An 18,837-nucleotide genomic window follows, 5' to 3' on the forward strand; every position below is an offset into this window, starting at 1 on the left:
GCTCCTTGGTCACGACGTGCATCTAGATGTCCATACCGAAACGTGAAAAAAAGTGTCATTGACGTGACTCAATAATCTTCGACTCCGTGGCAAATCGAATAATAAAAAAAAAATATCTTTCCACCCTACAGATGAAAACGCAATTTTCCACCCGGCTATCTATACTCATGAAAATTAAAACTCCCGAACAGGAGAGATGAAAAATGTATTAGCGATATACGATAGCGATAAACGAATTTTTCGGGAACGGAGTCGCGAACAAAAGCTAGTATTAAATAAACAACAGACAGAGCCATATTTTTAATTAAAATTAAGGTTCTGAAACACGTAGGTACATGGGCTAACAGTTTTAATGAGAACCATGATAAAGAGGTGGTATAATGATGTTGTCGGTGTTATATCAAAAGACTGGAGCATCATAAATAGGGTTTAAATTAATAAACGTGACAACCATGATAATTATAAACACTTTTCTTGACTATCTTTTGACAATTTATTATTAATCCTTTCTATGAATTTAGGCATACATCTTCAAAACATACTACCGAATATCAAAGAAATGCGCGAATACTGTTAAGAAAAAACTATTTGTACCATGTTTATTAATTACAAAATGTGAAAGGCGGCAATAAGCTTTTTAATTTTGAGGAATTGTACATACATTATTATATTTTTGAATTCCATTTTTCAACACAGCAAATTTATCATTTTTTAAATCACTTCTACTCGTACACTCGTACACTCGATCACTTCTACTTTTTTCATTTCGGATTTTGAGGAAGTCGCGTTTTGAATGAAGCTAATTTAATAAGTAGGTATGTTGTCAATCAATGAACACTATCTTTTAGTAGTTGCAGTTGCTTGTAGTATTGAATTTAGCTATTTACGTTTCAAAAAGATTTGAAATGGACAGCAGTTTCCATGAAGCATTAAATAAAGATTTTTTAGGTTTGTTAAAACTATAGTACCTACCTACAGTCAACCAATCAAAGTGCTTTACCATTTTTTATAAGGGTTTCTAATAGTAGTACTAATAGTAGTGGGTGGAAAAATTTGAAAAAAATCAGGATGGTAGTTAGTACATCAAACTTACATAGAAAACTATAACGGTTAAGTTTTCTTGAGAATTATTAGTAGTTTAAGAGTAAATAGCAGCCTAAGGTATAAAATATTATTATACCTAAACTTGGAATATTCCGTTACCAAATACAAAATCCTTAGAAAAATATGACTTAATTTTTTCGTAATGGCTACGGAACCCTATTTCGGGCGTGTCCGACACGCTCTCGGCCAGTTTTTTTTTTTTTAGAAACACGTGGAAGTTTCATGCTTAAGTTGCTATGAAATACTGTCTGCTATCTCTGGGAGTAGTGAAAAAATTAAGCTTTTATGTCAGCGCGATCAAAAGATACAGATAGGTATTAAAAAAAAAGATGCTTCCATATAAATTGCCAGGGAAATTAAAACCTGTACTTTTAGTTGTCTTAAACACTTAAAACTTGATATGTACGCTGGATGATCTTATAGCCCAACCAATAAGAAGTATAATAATCATATTTTTATGTCTGACTGTCTATGTCAATAACCAATCTTAAATGACCCCACACTGCGTGCATTTTGCTTAGGAGCAGAGCTCTATTAACGTTGAATATTTATAAATACCTACTTTGTACAGAACCCTCTATGTGCGAGAGACTCGCACTTGGCCGGATTTTTCCAAGTAAAAAAGGTAAACTAATAAAAGGAAAGTTTCAGAGAGTCACTCACCTTCATATTATTGCTGTTCGGTTTGTTATTACTTGTTTACATATTATTTAGCTTCGCTTTGGTTGGAATATTATATTTAAATTATAATACATTTTGCGACTGAGGCCCAATTTTAAACGCTAAATCGGAGTAATTTTGCCGAAATTGGAGTGTTTCTTTGATGTTTATGTTGGCAATAAATGTTAAGCAGAAATCATAATTCTATTTCTGGAATACTTCTTATAGAAAAAAAGGATTGATCGTTTCAAAAAAAGAATTACAAAATTGTATTACACACCTTTCCGGTGTTTGAGGGTGTGTACTCTGTATGTGGGTTATAAAAAGTTTGTTGCTACATAGGTACATTATATTTACGACTCCGATTTGAAATAAAAAATGCAGGTAGTTATGCAAAAGTACCTACATCTATATATATATATATATATATATATATATATATATATATATATATATATATATATAAAAGAAGAAACTGACTGACTGTCTGACTGACCGACCGACCGACCGACCGACTGACTGACTGACTGACAGACTTATAGATCAACGCACAGCCCAAACCACTGGGCCTAGAAACTTGAAATTTGGAATATATGTTCCTTAGGCGGTGTAGACGCGCACTAAGAAAGGGTTTTTGGAAATTCCACGGGATAGGAAATAAAATGGGATTTATACTTTCACTTCAAAATGGCCCTATTTCTGTAAGTATAATTATTAGAAACTTCACATTTGGCATGCTAGTAGGTAATACTAACAGCTTAAAACAGTTTTCAGGATTTTTCGAAATTCCCACGGGATAGTGAATAAATGGGATTTGTTTTTATACTTCCAATAAATGATCCTCTTTCCGTCACTATAATTATTAGAGACTTCAAATTTGGCATGCAAGTAGGTAATACTAACCGCCCAAAAAAAACTTTCAGGATTTATCAAAATTCCAGTTGCAGTTCAGTTTCAGTTTCTTTATTTGCTTTCAACAGATACAAGTATCATGCAAAATTGTGTACAATGAAAATAAAACTTAACCTAAATCATGCATATACAATTCAAAATTTAATTCAGAATAACATTTCGACACCTCCTACGTATACTGGTACAAGTGCATAATCATAAATTTACAGGAGAGCTGTTCAAAGGTTCCAAAACTTGTAACTTTCTCATTTGATGATATAACTTTTCAAATTTTGCATTGGTTCCAAAGAAAATATTTGCTTTCTACCTGTATTCATGGAATTTTGAAATTTCTTATAGTTTTTGAGAAAATTGCAGATACACTACTATACGCGTATTTTACATCTTGTAGTTGTGCGGTATACTGAGCTAATTACCACTTGCTCCAGTATACGGCGTAATTCGTAGATTACTGATCTAACGATATTTTTATATTGTATATAATTTTTAGATGAAATACTTATATGGCTTGCAATGAACAATAAAACAGATGCTCTTTTACCTTCATCTATTGATTTATAAACGTTTTATCACTTGCATCAATATACGCTAACATTAGCATGCTACTTGTACCAATATACCGCTAGTAATGTGTTAAACGTGCTATACAAAATACAGAAATATACCTTTATAAAAAACCTCACTTGAAATATAAATGGTTTTATTAAGAAAAGTAATTGTATTAAGTGTTTTAAATTAATGGAAGCACATTCAATGGATTCGTATTCCTGTTCAAATGTGTACTCGTATTTTATTGTGAAAGGTTCCTCATGTGATACATATATCGCATCGCACCCATTTGTGCATAACGGTTTAGCTTTTTGTGCCTCTTCAGGGTTCCGTACCCAAAGGGTATAAACGGAAACCCTACTTCTATATACTACTTCGCTGTCCGTCCGTCTGTCACCAGGCTGTATCTCATGAACCATGATAGTTAGACAGTTGAAATTTTCACACATTATGTAGTCGATATAATATATATATATATATATATATACATATATATAACAAAAAATAGAACAGAATAAATATTTAAGGGGGCCCCCATACAACAAATGTATTTTTTTTGCCATTTTTTGCTAATCCTAATGAAGTTGTATAGATGGTATGAACCCTTCGTGCGCGAGTCTGATTAGCACTTTGCTTAAGCCAAGCTTTGACATGAAATATTGAGTCAAAGTCAAAATATCTTTATTCAATTTAGATTGTAACAAGCACTTATGAATGTCAAAAAATCTACCACCGGTTCGAAAAAACCTCTGTTGAGAAGAGTGGCAATAAACCTAGGTATATTTTGTAAACAGATTTACAATCATATTTTAGTGATATCTATACATCACAAGTATTTAGCACAACTACATATTTAAAACAGTTCTAAATTCGCTATTTGGAGTAAGCACTCGCCAATGCAGATCGGAATTATTTCCAAATTTCCCTATCCATGATATAATCATTAATTTTAATAATACGCCTTATATATTAATGTCTTCTTGACAATAGATTAAATTTTGTGTCTGTTTCTGAGTCTTGGGAAACTTCTATAACTTCTTACGGTTTACCCGTTTTCGCCATATACATAGCCAGGTACCATTTCTTAGGTGTGTATAAAAAAATGTGTATAGGGGGTTATAAAAAACCTGTACTATACTTTAAACCACATTAGGGCTACTAATTACTAATATGATCCAAGTAGAAAAATACTGTGAATCGAAAAAAAAAAGTTTTGCATGGAAGTGGAGTCGCAAGAAGACTTGCTAATTTCGATGTTTTCCCACTTATCGTATTAGTAATCAGTAGCCCTAATATGGGTTACAGTATAGTACAGGATTTTTTTATCAACCTGTAGGTATATTGAAATTTACTGTTCTCATTTTAATTAAAGCATGCATGCCTTCGCCTTCTTTTTGGGGATGCTCAACTACCAGAATGCAATGTAATACTGCAATGTTATATTTATAGCACGCGTACATGTAGGTATAGCCGAGGAAACTGAATCACGTACTGGTACTGGGGTGGAACCGTTGTACTACCAATGTTATGTTGACATCCCATACAATTGCCAAAGAAATCATAGCAAAATAGATCACGAAAAGGTTTCACATTGGATTTAGTTTCCATGACTGTCTATGAGAAATACGGCAATTGTGGTCTTGCCCTCCGCAATTGTCAGACGAAAACATGTTTTTTTTTATATATACTATCAAATTATGTGTTCGTAGAACAGTTCAAACGGTCCGCACGCGGCGACGGCTAGCGCGTATACTGAGGCAACTGCCAGTTACACTGGACTTCCCCGGCCCCGCGACAATATCGGTGCCGCGTATAGTGGTGCATGTCGGTTGCCTCAGTATACGTTGTACCGATTAGCAAAACGGTGTTAGATGCATTCATATACGTCACTTTATTTCCAAAACTAATAGGAATATCCGTGCAAATTTTTGTGGTAGGTAAATAAGGAAATATTAATCACAAAATTGCAAAAAACTAAAAATCAGAAATTTGTCACTTGTACCAGTATACGTAGGAGGTGTCGATTTCACAAAAGAGTGATAAATATTTTATGAAGATGTCACATTTTAAGATAACCCACGGGATAGGGAATAAATGGGATTTATATTTTCGCTTAAAAGTGGCCCTAAATCCGTAATTATAAATATTAAGAGACTCCAAATTTGGCATGCACGTAGATAATACTAACATATAAACTGTGTCATAGATTTTCCGAAAATCCCACGGGATAAAACGAATAAAGAGGATTTTATATACCAACTGAATCGGAAAACGCACAATCTAAACTAATTAAACTAGGGACTGGAGATTCTTCACCGATGTAAATCTAGTAACAATACAATAATTTAGCAGTGACATTCTGCTCATCATGGCGTGGATCGTCTCCGTAGAAGGGAACTCCTCAAAAGTTGATGGCACAAACAAAAGACTACATGATTGTTAAGTTTCAATGACAATGCGTTTATATGATATACACCACTTGATGCTGCAGCCAGGGTGGTCTGCTGATGACGAAACTCCTCAAGGGCTGATAGCACAGATACGATATTTTACATGTACGTTCAATGAACTAACACAATTACTTTGCTCACCCGTGACCTTTATGATAGCTACTTTTATGCATCAAATGTGTGTTCATGCAGTTCCTCCGACACTGTAAGAACACACACACAAATCCATCTATCACCACCACCACATTACACTGACGCGTATCAAACCCAACCAGAGCACATCTTCAGAGCAACAAAACCGATCAGCATGCTACAGTGTGAAATTTGGCATAGATGAACCTAAAGTAATACAGAGGTGCACTAGGGAAAGATTTTTAGACAAACCCCATGGAATAAGAAAATATCTCAACTTTGTTTGTTTCATTGTTTGTTGGGGGTAATCTCTGAAACTAATGAGCTGATTTAGAAAGCTACACTGTCCCTGATTGACATAGACTACTTTTTTTTAAATGCAAACTATCCGCAGAATAAAAATAAGTGAATTCAATTTCTGGGAAGATTTTCATAATTCTTTTATTAATAGAAAGGTACAATGTGTCTCTCATCGACAATTAAGAATATTAAAATAGATCATAACAGTAATTCATGTACTGCGGAAACTTTACAATTTCTCGAGACATAATCCTATATTGTGTATGAAGTCGCGGGCAAAAGAAACGCGTAATACCTACTTTAACGTTTTCTAAAATTCCACTCCTGAATCAGCGAAACAGGGTTTCAAAGTTGGTACAAATTATGATTAATTACGTATGTAGGTAGATTTTTGTATTCCAAAATTTGCACCATCTGTCTAAAACAACGTATTTGTATTTCCATGTAATCCTCCGAAAAATCAATCAAAACACGAAAAAAGGATCGCAGAAAGTAAATGACGTATGTTACCCCAAATTTAACGTGAGCGAAGCCGCTGTCAAAAGCTAGTTTTTTTATATATTAGTTAAACAGGCTTTAATTCATTCGCAAGGAAACTTTTTGATACCAAAACTCTGGTAACAAAAACGGAAATTTCCACAAAAAGTAATTAGGTCATTTTGGTATACTACTTACTCGTATGCTACGTAGATTCCTTTTCATTTACCCTACAAAGGTACGAGTACCTGTTGTTTTAGTGTTAGTAAATTAAGAATCGTGAATGAAAAATACAAACTTTTTAGAAATGGTGATTAATATAGGTACTACGAAGAGGATTATTTTTGCCTTCTAATAATTACAACTTCAGTTACACTAAATGTCTTTAGAAACTGTACCCTTAGTGTAAGTTTTCGGTTACAAAATACGTCTCGATCGCGTTTGTGTTAAAATCTCAATTTGTATGGAAACACGAACAGCACCTCTAGCGGAACGTTTGCGATCTAAGGGCATACTGTTTTATACAAAACTTGTCGGTGTTAGTCGATTTAGTAGTAATTTAACGTAAACAATTAATGAGAATCAGGATAGAAGGGTACAGTTCTGACAGCCTAAAAGGAAGACCTTAATTTTAAACACGAAAATGCTTTTTAATTACAAACGTTTAGCTGGGACACGGATCAGTAAATAAATGAACATAACCTTATTTTACTAAATTGCGAAGCTACTTCTAAATTAAAGAATAAATAATAATCAATCAGTTAAGAACTTGAAATCGAAAAAATACTTAATAGGCAGGTAGGTACTGTAAATGCAAAAGTTTGTACGGCTGTTTGTTTATTACCGCTTCACGCCTAAACCGCTGAACCGATTTAGACTAAATTCGATTTACTTACAGATAGTTTAAGTCCCGGGGAAGGACATAGGATAGTTTTATCCCGGAAAAAGGCATAGTTCCCGCGGGCGCACAATAGGTAAATGTATTCTACCTAGATGGAGTCTCAGACAACATCTAGTATACGGTAATTGTAACTGAACTACTACGACCACCTTTGGACTTTGGGACGAACTCTGGTGTGGAACGCGACGTGTGTCGACACTCTTGCCGCGTCCCACATCCAGAACACCTCTCTCAGGGCTCAGATAAACAAGCGCCGCAAATACCTACTCAGTTTTAACAAACTATCATGAGTTGGCGCTTGCTTTTGAGACAATAGGACCATGGTCAGGAGACACCAAGCTTTTTATTAAAGATTTGTCATCACGTCTGGTTTCGGCATCAGGATCTGTCTGTGGTAGAAAATCTTGACGGCATTTTTAATGTGTAGTTTTAGTTTAATTCACTTTAAGTTTTCTAATAAAACTTATTTATCCCATTCACATAAATTACATTAAATTGAACAAAACAAAGTCGAGTGTTTTCTTATTGTATTTTATAATAGTCACTATAAATAAGGTGAACTACCTACTTAAAATATGTTGTTTCAAAGAGATAGAGCGGGGTCTGAGCAGGGTGAAAAATAAAGTAAGACAGAAAAAATATTTATATGTTTTAATACAATCAAACATAATTTTGTTTACTGAAATCCTTACAAGGTTTCCTTGCATCCTCAAATGGCATTCGTAACGCAGATTTTATTTATATGAAATTCATGTTCGCCCGAAAAACAAGCTTGATACGTTAAAAAGGCCAAAGTTGCTTAAATGTATACCTACAACATCATACCCAGGTAGCGGGCGAAATTGTTAGTAAATAGCATTCTAATGTTAGTTAAATTATATTTTAGGTGCCTGATACCTATTTAGTTGAAGTTGTGCGACATTATATTACTTTCCTGTCCTTTAACCACGGCTTCGCGTGAATAATTACATTTAGCAGTGAAACCGAGAGGTTGGGATTTAATGCATAATGCACTTACAAACTTTCATTTTATAATGTTAGTAAATACTTTAGTAGTAGATAAGTGGTAGTTAGTAGTAGTGGTGAGCATAAAAATAATGTACGTGGTCGCACAGAATCAGATGCACCTACCTACTTGTCTTCCACGAGTGATCGCAGAAAAGCAAGATACTCTGTTCGAGCTTACCATCCATCTATTTTGTGTTATCTCTGAGCTGACCACCCCTCAGCACCCAATTATTGCTCTGTGCAAGTAAGTACCCTTATTAACTGATGTACGTCTAGACTGCGTTCAATAACTGTACCTACTCGTACTGCAATTTCATCAACTCTTGTCGAATACTCAGTCTTAAATTCATTTCCCCGTGATTAATCAGAACAGAAAATTTTAAACTCATTTGTCTTAATAAGGATGCAGTTTCAATTTATTTTCCTTTGAGTCAAATGATAAATTACCTTTTTATTCAGACTCAAATTAACGGAAGTGAAATTGAATTTATTCAAATTGAGGGTTAGTAAGTATATTACAATGGTTAATGTTTGCGATGGAATAGAAAAAAGCAAGATCACGTTTAATAACTTTGCGAAAACCAATATTTGAAGCGTTTTGCAGATATCGTGGGCACGTGAACGTGTACGTATTCGTATTTTAATTATTTAGCCCATTGGTATATCTTTGACATTTTCTGAATAAGGTGGGACACCTTATAAGGTTAAACGAAATAAATAAATCTAAAGATACATTGGTCATAATGCATGGCTATTGTCATTTTATCAAAAGAAGATAATTGTATTTTGGCCAGTAGCTTACAACTACGTAGGAGTTATTCAATCCAATGGAATAGCCCACCCACCCTTTCTAGACGCGTTTGGTTACTCTCCTATTAAGATATAGGCCACTTCAAGTCCCACGTATATTTGCAGTCTGGCTCAAGTATATAGTTACCAATTACATAATCCTCTTAGTAAATTAGTACGTGTTTTATATAAATAAACAATAGCCTCATATAGCCTCTCCTATTCCTTCATAAGTCTCGGGCATATCAGGCCCATCTCTTTCATACGAGTCCAAATCATTTCACCATCTTCTTGGTTTGCTTCATTGTCGCTGGCCGTTCTCCGGCATCCACACTTGGCGGCATCGGCAAGTAGAAGTGTCAGCCAGTTCCTTAAGCAAAGTAGTCTCATTTTCTTTTTTCAATGACGGCTATGCGTGTTTTCGAGCGCGACGTGGGTGGTTTAAAATATACTGAGCGGCAAAATATCTGACCCTCAATTTTATGCAGTAATAGGTACTTTTGTATGTAGAGTGGGCCAAATTTTGTACCGCTGAGTATATATATATATATCTAACTAAGGAATAAATTCTGATAACGCTACTCTACAATAAGACTGAAATTTTATTGCCATTTCTTGAATATTCTCTTTCCTATTTGCTTTTGTTACGAACTTCTTTTAGAAGGAACTGAGTGACAAATTGCCAGTTATTCGGGCAAATAAGCACCTTCAAAGGTTTTTTTTATTGAATTACGTGCACTTAGAGAGAGTGTAAGCTTTTTTTTTGCGGTTTTTCCGGTTAATCTAGTCAAGCAAAAAAAAAAGTTCATACTTGAAGAGTAAATATTGTGAGACTTCACATTAGTTCACGGTATAGTCATATTATTATTATATCCTGAAGAACAATTATTTATTCTAAGATTTTCATAAAACTATCTTGATCTAACCCTTTACACTGGCTTATCTATACATATAATGTATACTAAACATGTAGTAGGTATTGTCGATTTTCTACAACCTTGTACAAAAGAGTTTGTGCAAAACTTTATAGTCAATATCTTAAGCTCAACATCAGCATAAAATCAAAGTGAAAGCTCAGGTTTTCAAACAATTTTCTTGTGATATTTAAGTTTGAAAGCGGATTTTGTAAAATTGAGTCCAAGTTTATAAAGTTCTATCTAATGCTTGCCCGTTATATTGCTCGCTTCAAAGACGAGTTTGTAATAAATTAACCAGTACAATAATTAAAGTAAACTTGAATGCTTTATGGTTCTTACTAATCTGCTGTGTAACGCTGCTATAATCTACCCTAATATTACCCCGCAAACTAATTAGCTGCTCTTCCAATTCTATACACAAGGTGCTGTTCGTACAAATACGTCAGTAAGGTGTTCAAATTCGATAATAAATTTATTAATTTGAAGTTACTGTTTATCCTACTGCTTATATTTATTTTAGACATTGTATTATATGTACGATATATGTATGTGCTGGACATAGGCCTATGTCCAGCAGTGGACGTCTTTCGGCTGACATGATGATGATGATAATGTATGTATTTAATAACTCTAACTGATGTTAACTAGTCCTTCCTTCTTTCAACAAACAGCGTTGTGGCTTGCCGCAACATTATGCTGAGTGGGTCCCAATTTATACTATTCGATATATTTTTTTTAATTATTATTTCTTCCTAACGTGTTTTCCTGTGTATCGAATATGTGTAAATAAATGTCTCTCTCTCTCTCTCTCTCTCTCTCTCTCTCTCTCTCTTTCTGTAAAAAAAAGGTTGCGTGGAAGAGATAGCTCTTAAGCGATAAGGCCGCCTATTGTTTACCATGTTATTTTCTCTCTGTGTACCTGTTTTCTGTATCGCTTACTATTTCTGGTATACAATAAAGAGTCATTGTATTGTATTGCATTGTGTTTGTTCTGGTTAAAAAATCTTGTACTTACAGTCGAGTTCCCCATTGAGAAATCATATTTTTTGTACAAATTATTACGTGGTTAACTTGTAAAACTCTACTTACAGGTTTGGTTAAGTTTCTTTATAACAATTCTGAAATTAGGAAATGGATTCAGAGAAAAAATAGTTATGAAAAACAATACATTGTGACAAACATTACTTTATACCTACATGTAAATAAATTACGTAAATAAATGTATTTTCTTTCTTTCTTTCTTATGAATTGCGACAATTATGAGGGTCGATATGGACCCCGTTGCGAATAACTTTCACACCTATTAGATCGCACAGGGCGAAATATATGATATTGATTACTAAATAGCACCCTCTCATCGCAGGCTACTTGAGGCGCGGTGATTTATTAGCAATCTTCGATAGCGTGGCCTTCTTTCCTTTAATAGAGTTTAGCTGAGCCCATTCAATAACGTGCGAGAAACATTTTATGAATATCACTATCATTGCTTGACCGTAAAACTCTAGTGATCACTGCAAAGTTGTTATACTTATAAGTTCGTTGCACAATTATCGCATTTATTTATTATATAAGAGTACTGCAGATGCCACATTGTATAACGCTCCGAAAGAATACCTACATTAATATTATAAGGTGTAATTAGAAAATTAATAATTATTAAGTATATTAATAATTACTAGTATATTATTAAGCTTATTATTATACTAGTATTTATTAATATATTATTAAGTCGTGGTGGCCTAGTGGTTTGACCTATCGCCTCTCAAGCAGAGGGTCGTGGGTTCAAACCCCGGCTTAAGCCTCTGAGTTTTTTGAAATTCATGTGCGGAATTACATTTGAAATTTACCATGAGCTTTGCTGTGAAGGAAAACATCGTCAGGAAACCTGCACAAACCTGCGAAGCAATTCAACGGTGCGTGTGAAGTTCCCAATCCGCACTGGGCCCGCGTGGAAACTATCGCCCAAGCCCTCTTGTTCTGAGAGGAGGCCTGTGCCTAGCAGTGGGACGTATGTAGGCTGGGATGTATGTGTGAAGTATATTACGGATGTTTGGAAATATTTCCGATCTGCACTGGCGATCTCTTACTTCTACTGTGGTCAAAAAGTAGTTTTAAAGTTCTTTGAACCGGCGGTTAATTTTTAGACATTTATAAGTGTTCATTTTAACCCAAATCATAGGTTTCAATTTTTTTTTCTCTAAGACCACTTTTAAACTTTTACTGTTTTCGGTAGACCCATGCACCTACATTTCTACTATACTTATTCTTCAAAGCCCCCATTTTTTTCACGCCAACGTGGACTGAGTCTGGTATCTCATGGACCCTTGAGGGTTCACCTGGACCACTTTGGGAACCTCTGGTCTAAATTGAATATAGATATTTTTGACTTTGATAAATATTTCAATTTAACCATATTTAACGGCATATTTAACGGCTTTCTTCACGTTGTATTGCCTTCAATAATCGTTGCGTGTAAAAATTTTACTGCAAGTAACTTAAATACCTATTTCATCCAACCTGAGTGACATTTTACACACATTTTTTGAACATTATTCATTTTAGCGCCTTTGTTTGTCGACTTCCGAGAAAAGGGGAGAAATAGAAGAGGAGTTTTATAAATGAACCTTCGTGTTCAAAATAAATGCTTTGTTTTTAATTAGGTACGTACATTAAAATACATTTTGTTGTAGAGAGCAATCGATATATTTTATAAATTTATTTAAAGAGCTTTGTTATTCGCTTTGTTATCTATCATAAGACCCGATTACAATGGGAATTGTACTGTAAGTGAAAATTGCAGAAATTTTAAACAATACGTAATTTAATTTGTTTAACGTTTCATACAATTATAGTAGCTGTCTGTAAAAAATTCGTTTATCACTGATCCGCGGGAACTGTGCAATTTTCCTGGATAAAAACTACATATCATATTTCCATTGCATATCCACATAAGTATATCGTTCTTTTAATATCCAAACCAAATTCATCACACGCTTTCTCATTTTATAATGTTTGCAGGATAGGATAAGATAGGATTTGAAACAACTGACAGCGGCATCTACTAAAAATCTATATTCAAGGTATCAATATAGATAATACATATTATCTCACGGAATCGAAATATCCTGGTTTGCGCCAATATTATAATTAAGCGATAGGCCGATTCATAACATAGGTAGGCAATTTAATTAAAGTACCGCAGCACTTTAGCAAACACATTTTAAGTGTCGCTCGACCCGTTGTTATTATAACAAAGAAAGGTTGATTTTGACAGAGGTTTCGAGGCTGTAAGTCAAGAGTGTTGGTAAGCATAAAAAAAATTATCATAAAAAATGTCTGTTGCCACCAATATCATGTGTATCACGGATATTTAAAAAATACTTTGAAACCAAGTCAAATAAACACTCTTATTTTGTTATATAGGAAATATCCATACTAATATTATAAATGTGAAAGTCTGTTTGTATGTTTGTCCTGTCGTCTTTCACGTCGAAACGGAGCGACGGATTGGCGTGATTTTTGGATTATAGATAGTTTATGGGTGAGAGAGTGACATACACTACTTTTTATCCCGGAAAAATGCACAGTTCCCGAGGGAACAGCGCGCGATAACCGAATTCCACGCGGACAAAGCCGCGGGCAAAAGCTAGTTGCTATATAAAGCTATAAAGTATTCGTAGTTGGTGTTACCGCTTATCAGATTGGCTTTCTATAAGTTTTGGGAACAGAACAAGATTCTTGGAAACCGAAAAATAAACACTCCCTTTCTTCATTAATCACAGGCACATAGAAATCGGGACTCTTTTATGTGGCCTTTTCTACGTGATCTACATTTATTTAGACAGTATGGAAATAAGGTACTTACTATTTGAAAAAATGTTATTTACAAAAAATTACCACTTTTGTTTGATGTGTTTCGCACATAATCCTTGTAATAAAGAAAAAGGTCGCGAATCATTTTGTTTCCCTTCAGTATTACTCATTTCATAAACGTAGCACGCTGTAGTTTTTGTGTAATAAATTACATTTTCCGACATTTATTCGCATTTGCATAATAATCTCGGTAATTTGGTGGACCATAAAAATATAATGAAAGGAAGCTATTAGAGTTATGGTTTATCCCGTACTGCGAAATTGTTTCAGGGGCTGTTAATGACAGACGAGACCCAGATGGGGGCTTTATTATACGATCCTTTCGAAAGGATGAACGTGTCCTTCAGATTTGAAAAGGATTCAGACCACAAACAGCCCAATTTAACCTCATTCAGACATCAATTTTGCATCTACACTTATTTATAGAAATCTTCTTAAATATCCCATCGTATAAATGCTCGTTATTTGCAACTTGAGCGCTGTATTGTCGTACCAAAGTAGTTTTACCCACAGAATCCGTCCCATTGCCTTTAATGTTATTCCTTTTATAAAGCGTATTTACAAGTAAACAGTAAAAGTTATATAGTATATATAACCTTGTTAATTATGGAGTATTAACGATATTTCATTCCTGAGATCAAAATTATTTAATGTTTCCTAATTTTTAACTTTTTACAAGGCTCAAAAGATTTACTACGCCTGGCGACCACCGCAAAAAACTTTCGTATTTTTAGCAGCATTTAGGTTTTGCGAAGGTCATACTTCTAACCTAACTGGCTTTTCTGGCTTTTTAGTTTTTTTTAGTTTTTATTTTATTTTATTTTGAATTTGAATTTACTTGCATTTATGTATAGATAGAATAGATTATACACAAAGGTATATTGCAAAATATATATAATAACCAAATGTTATTGCCTGAAATCGATAGGTTGAATAGTGAATGATACATACATAAATGGTAGTAATAGAGGTAGGTATTTATGTTGAATGACATTAGGAATATAATAAATTCAGAGTTCTAATGATTATTGCTGTGGTGTTAAGTAAAAAGGAGATGAGTTAAAAAAATAAATTATTAACTCATCTCCTTATTGCCGTGACACATAATAGTGTTTGTATGTATTGTTAAAATTTGATGAATGAGATACATGTTCGAAATTTCAATTACCGAATTTGCAATTTTATAAGAACTTTGGCGCACCCATTTATTTGGTTTACTAAAATACACGAGAACTTATGTACCTAGCTATAAAATAGAAACCAATATCTCATGATATCAAGACATAGGTATGAATTCGCAAATATATCGGAGACATAAATGTATGCCATTGGTATTACTGATAGTGTCAATGGGGCCATTCTTATATAAAAAGACAAATTAATTGACAACCTACGACCTGTACCACAAAAGGATAAAAGGAACCCTTGTAAAATCATTCACGTGTTGAGTCTGTGATAGCAAAATACTTCAGATAGAAAGAAAAAAAATACATTTTCTCCAATATGCTATGAAATGTCCGCATATCTGTCGCAAACATAGTCTAGACTTCCAATAATTAACAAAATAAAATCTACAAATTGTATGAAATTCCATTATTGTACAGTTTTTTTTACTTTTTAAATTCACGTTTTGACCACGATAAGTCAATCTAAACAGCCAAATATTCCTGAAGATCAAATTCCTTCTACCTTTTTTCTTTTTAAGTCCTAGTCTAAGATTTGATTTAGAAAGAAACAGCGTCTTTTAAAATGTCTCGAACAGTGTCACTGTTTTTTTTTTAAGATTTCGAGTTCAAGCACAATTTTAGAAACTGAAAAAATGGTAACAAAAGAAAATGTCTGATAATATAATATCTTAAGCTTTCGCGATTTTTACACATGAAATGAATGAATGGATGTTCTGAGGGACGATCGGACGTTGTTAGTGTTGTGTGTCGGTGTGATGGGGTGACAAATAAAAATTATCAAGTGCGGGTAGTTCGTGACACGAGTGCCGGTACTATTTGTGATCAAGTGCGGGTAGTTCGAAGGACTCGCGCTGATAGTACGGTATTACTATTAGTTATTCTGTGCTGCTAGGCAGACTTGACACCCCAACCTTCAGTCTACTCGTGACCAAGCCACTGTAATGTTGCCGAAACGTCGAGGTAAATATTACTCGTGTGCTTTAGCGTGAAAAGTCCCGTTTGTGTTATTTAGACTATTCAATTAGGTAATTTGTCAAATATTTAAACAACAAAATCGATATTCATAGATAACTGGAGCACCCTTTTGCCTAGGTATTAACTTTATAGGCACGCCAATCGTGAAGTAAGAGCTATTAAATAATGCATGACCACCACTTTACGCTGGAACGATACCCTACGGACTTTTCTCAGAAGTCGGTTTTAAGTAAAGGTCACTCCATAAATGTTGTCACCCAATATTATGTCTTTCTATTGGTTTGGACAAAATACAATAAAATTATAAATTTATGCCAATATCAAATTCATTCTTCTAGGTACTTAAATGGTTGTTTCTTGATACTACGTATGAATGTTTTACGGCAGTGAATAGTAGGTATAACTACGAGTGCATAACTAATTTGAAAGGAAAACTTTCACAGCTACTTAGCGTACTTAGCCAAGTTAACGAGTAATAGTCGTTCAAAACTTTATATTAATTATTTACTGTATCATTCGTATGTATTATCGCGGTGGCCGCACGCTGGCCCGCCCTTTTAAAATACGATAACGAGTGTTTCACATAAAAAGCGAAAAAGTACCAGGCTAACAATTTACATAATACAGTCTATAAAACGACCGCAATGCTCTTATGTGGCGGAAACGTACGATGATCAAAAGACAAGAAAGGAAAACAACGAGTCAGCTGAGGGCGGCGAATTGGGACGTGTTTAAAAATGAGGTTGCAATGTAACATGTGGGGAAAATATTGTCCCTTTTATGAAAGGGCATTTGAGTCGAGACCACTATTATGGGCGTATATTTACCCTAAGGCCAAAAGTCAGCTAGGGGCGCGTGGCACGAGCTACTTCTCGTGCTCAGCTTTAGGCGCCATTCTTTTTGACTTAACACGTGTGAAGGAATATAAAAGTTATAACCTGATTGATTAATGATGATTTGGTTGTAAATTTTGTAGACTTCAAGACGTAGGGCTATACTGAATTACTGCCTGGGCGGCGGGACGGCTGTTTCGTTATACTCCGTAGCAACTAGAAACTAATTGGAATGTTTTGAAGTTGCTCGTGTTGTATTTTTGGTGTTTTAAGTGTTTATTGTTATATATAATACAGGTATGCACAATACACAGTAATTACATAGGATTATCACGGCACAGATATGTCTGTTTTACACTTACGTGTGGAGAAATAGAAGGGAAAAGAGAGGGAATTCAGCTCTGCAAAGCGTTCATATTCAAAGCTCCCCGTTTAAGCGAATTTCCATTCCATAGGTACTATCCATACTAATATTGTTGATACGGAAGTAACTTCATCTGTCTGCTACCGTCTCACGCCTAAATCTACATCAGTTTAGCGGTTTGAACCAATTTAGACAAAACATATTTAGTTCTATGGAGTTGATCAATGAAATGTTAACGTTATTAAAAATATCACTAGTGCCACATTAAAAAAATGCTTTTCGATTTCGTAATTCTTCAAAAAAGGGCGGGAAAGGTTGAGGACTTAGTTGAAATCGATAGTTATTGGATCGTTTACCTTACAGGGGACTTACTAGATTAGCCGTGCAGGCAAATTATTTGCTAGATGATTGTACATTTGACACAGTTCATGTTCTTACTAACTATTTTAGTATGAAAGAAAGAAAAAAAAAGCAAAAAAATACATTTCACGCCATTAAACATCACAGTCTCAGAACAAAAGAAAAACATTTCTTTTTTTTGTAATTGACCCCTATCTCACATGAGACATACAAGACGCTAAAATAGGGCCCTAATCAGCATAATGTCACGGCAAGCCGTCCTGCTGATTTTCAGTGATGTAATTATCTAAAGCTAATGAGTGATGACTTTCTTATTGTTATGATTAGAATAAGAAAGGGTCATGATTATTTACCAAAACAAAACGCCTAAAAAAAGACAACTAAAAAGTAAATAATAATTATGGACTACCTAGCTGTAACAGTCGACTTCATGTTTCCCGTATAAGTGTTATTTAGTATAAGTACCTACCTAGTAATATTTTTTTTCTCTATGCGTCGTCGGTGTCGGGGGACCGCTTTACTTTTACCGATTTACTTTTTAGTTGTCTTTTTTTGCGGCGTTTTTTTTTTATTTTTGCTAGCGTTGTTTTGAGTCGGGTTTTTTAAATTTTAAATTTAAGTTTTTTTTATTTCATGTTTTTTAAACTGGTATATTATTTTTTCAAAAGTGTACTAGTGTGTTGAATATTCTTGCTGCAGCATCAGCTCATCGTGTTGCCACCATTGCATTGTATGTAGAATCAAATACTGATCAAAAGGAATCAAACACGACATATCTGCTATTATTTTTTCAAGAGAATACTGGTGTGCCGGATATCCTGGCTGCAGCATCAGCTCATCGTGTTGCCTTTAGTGTGTAGTTAGGTCTTTGGTACCTTATGTGGTAACGATAGTGTACTAGTGTGCTGGATATCGTGGCTGCAGCATCAGCTCATCTTGTTGCCACCATTGCATTGTATGTAGAATCAAATACTGATCGAAACGAATCCAAACACGATATATCTGCTATGGTTTTATCAAGAGTATACTGGTGTTCTGGATATCCT

This window comes from Choristoneura fumiferana, chromosome 4 (assembly GCF_025370935.1).
Source record: "Choristoneura fumiferana chromosome 4, NRCan_CFum_1, whole genome shotgun sequence".
Lineage (NCBI taxonomy): Eukaryota > Metazoa > Arthropoda > Insecta > Lepidoptera > Tortricidae > Choristoneura > Choristoneura fumiferana.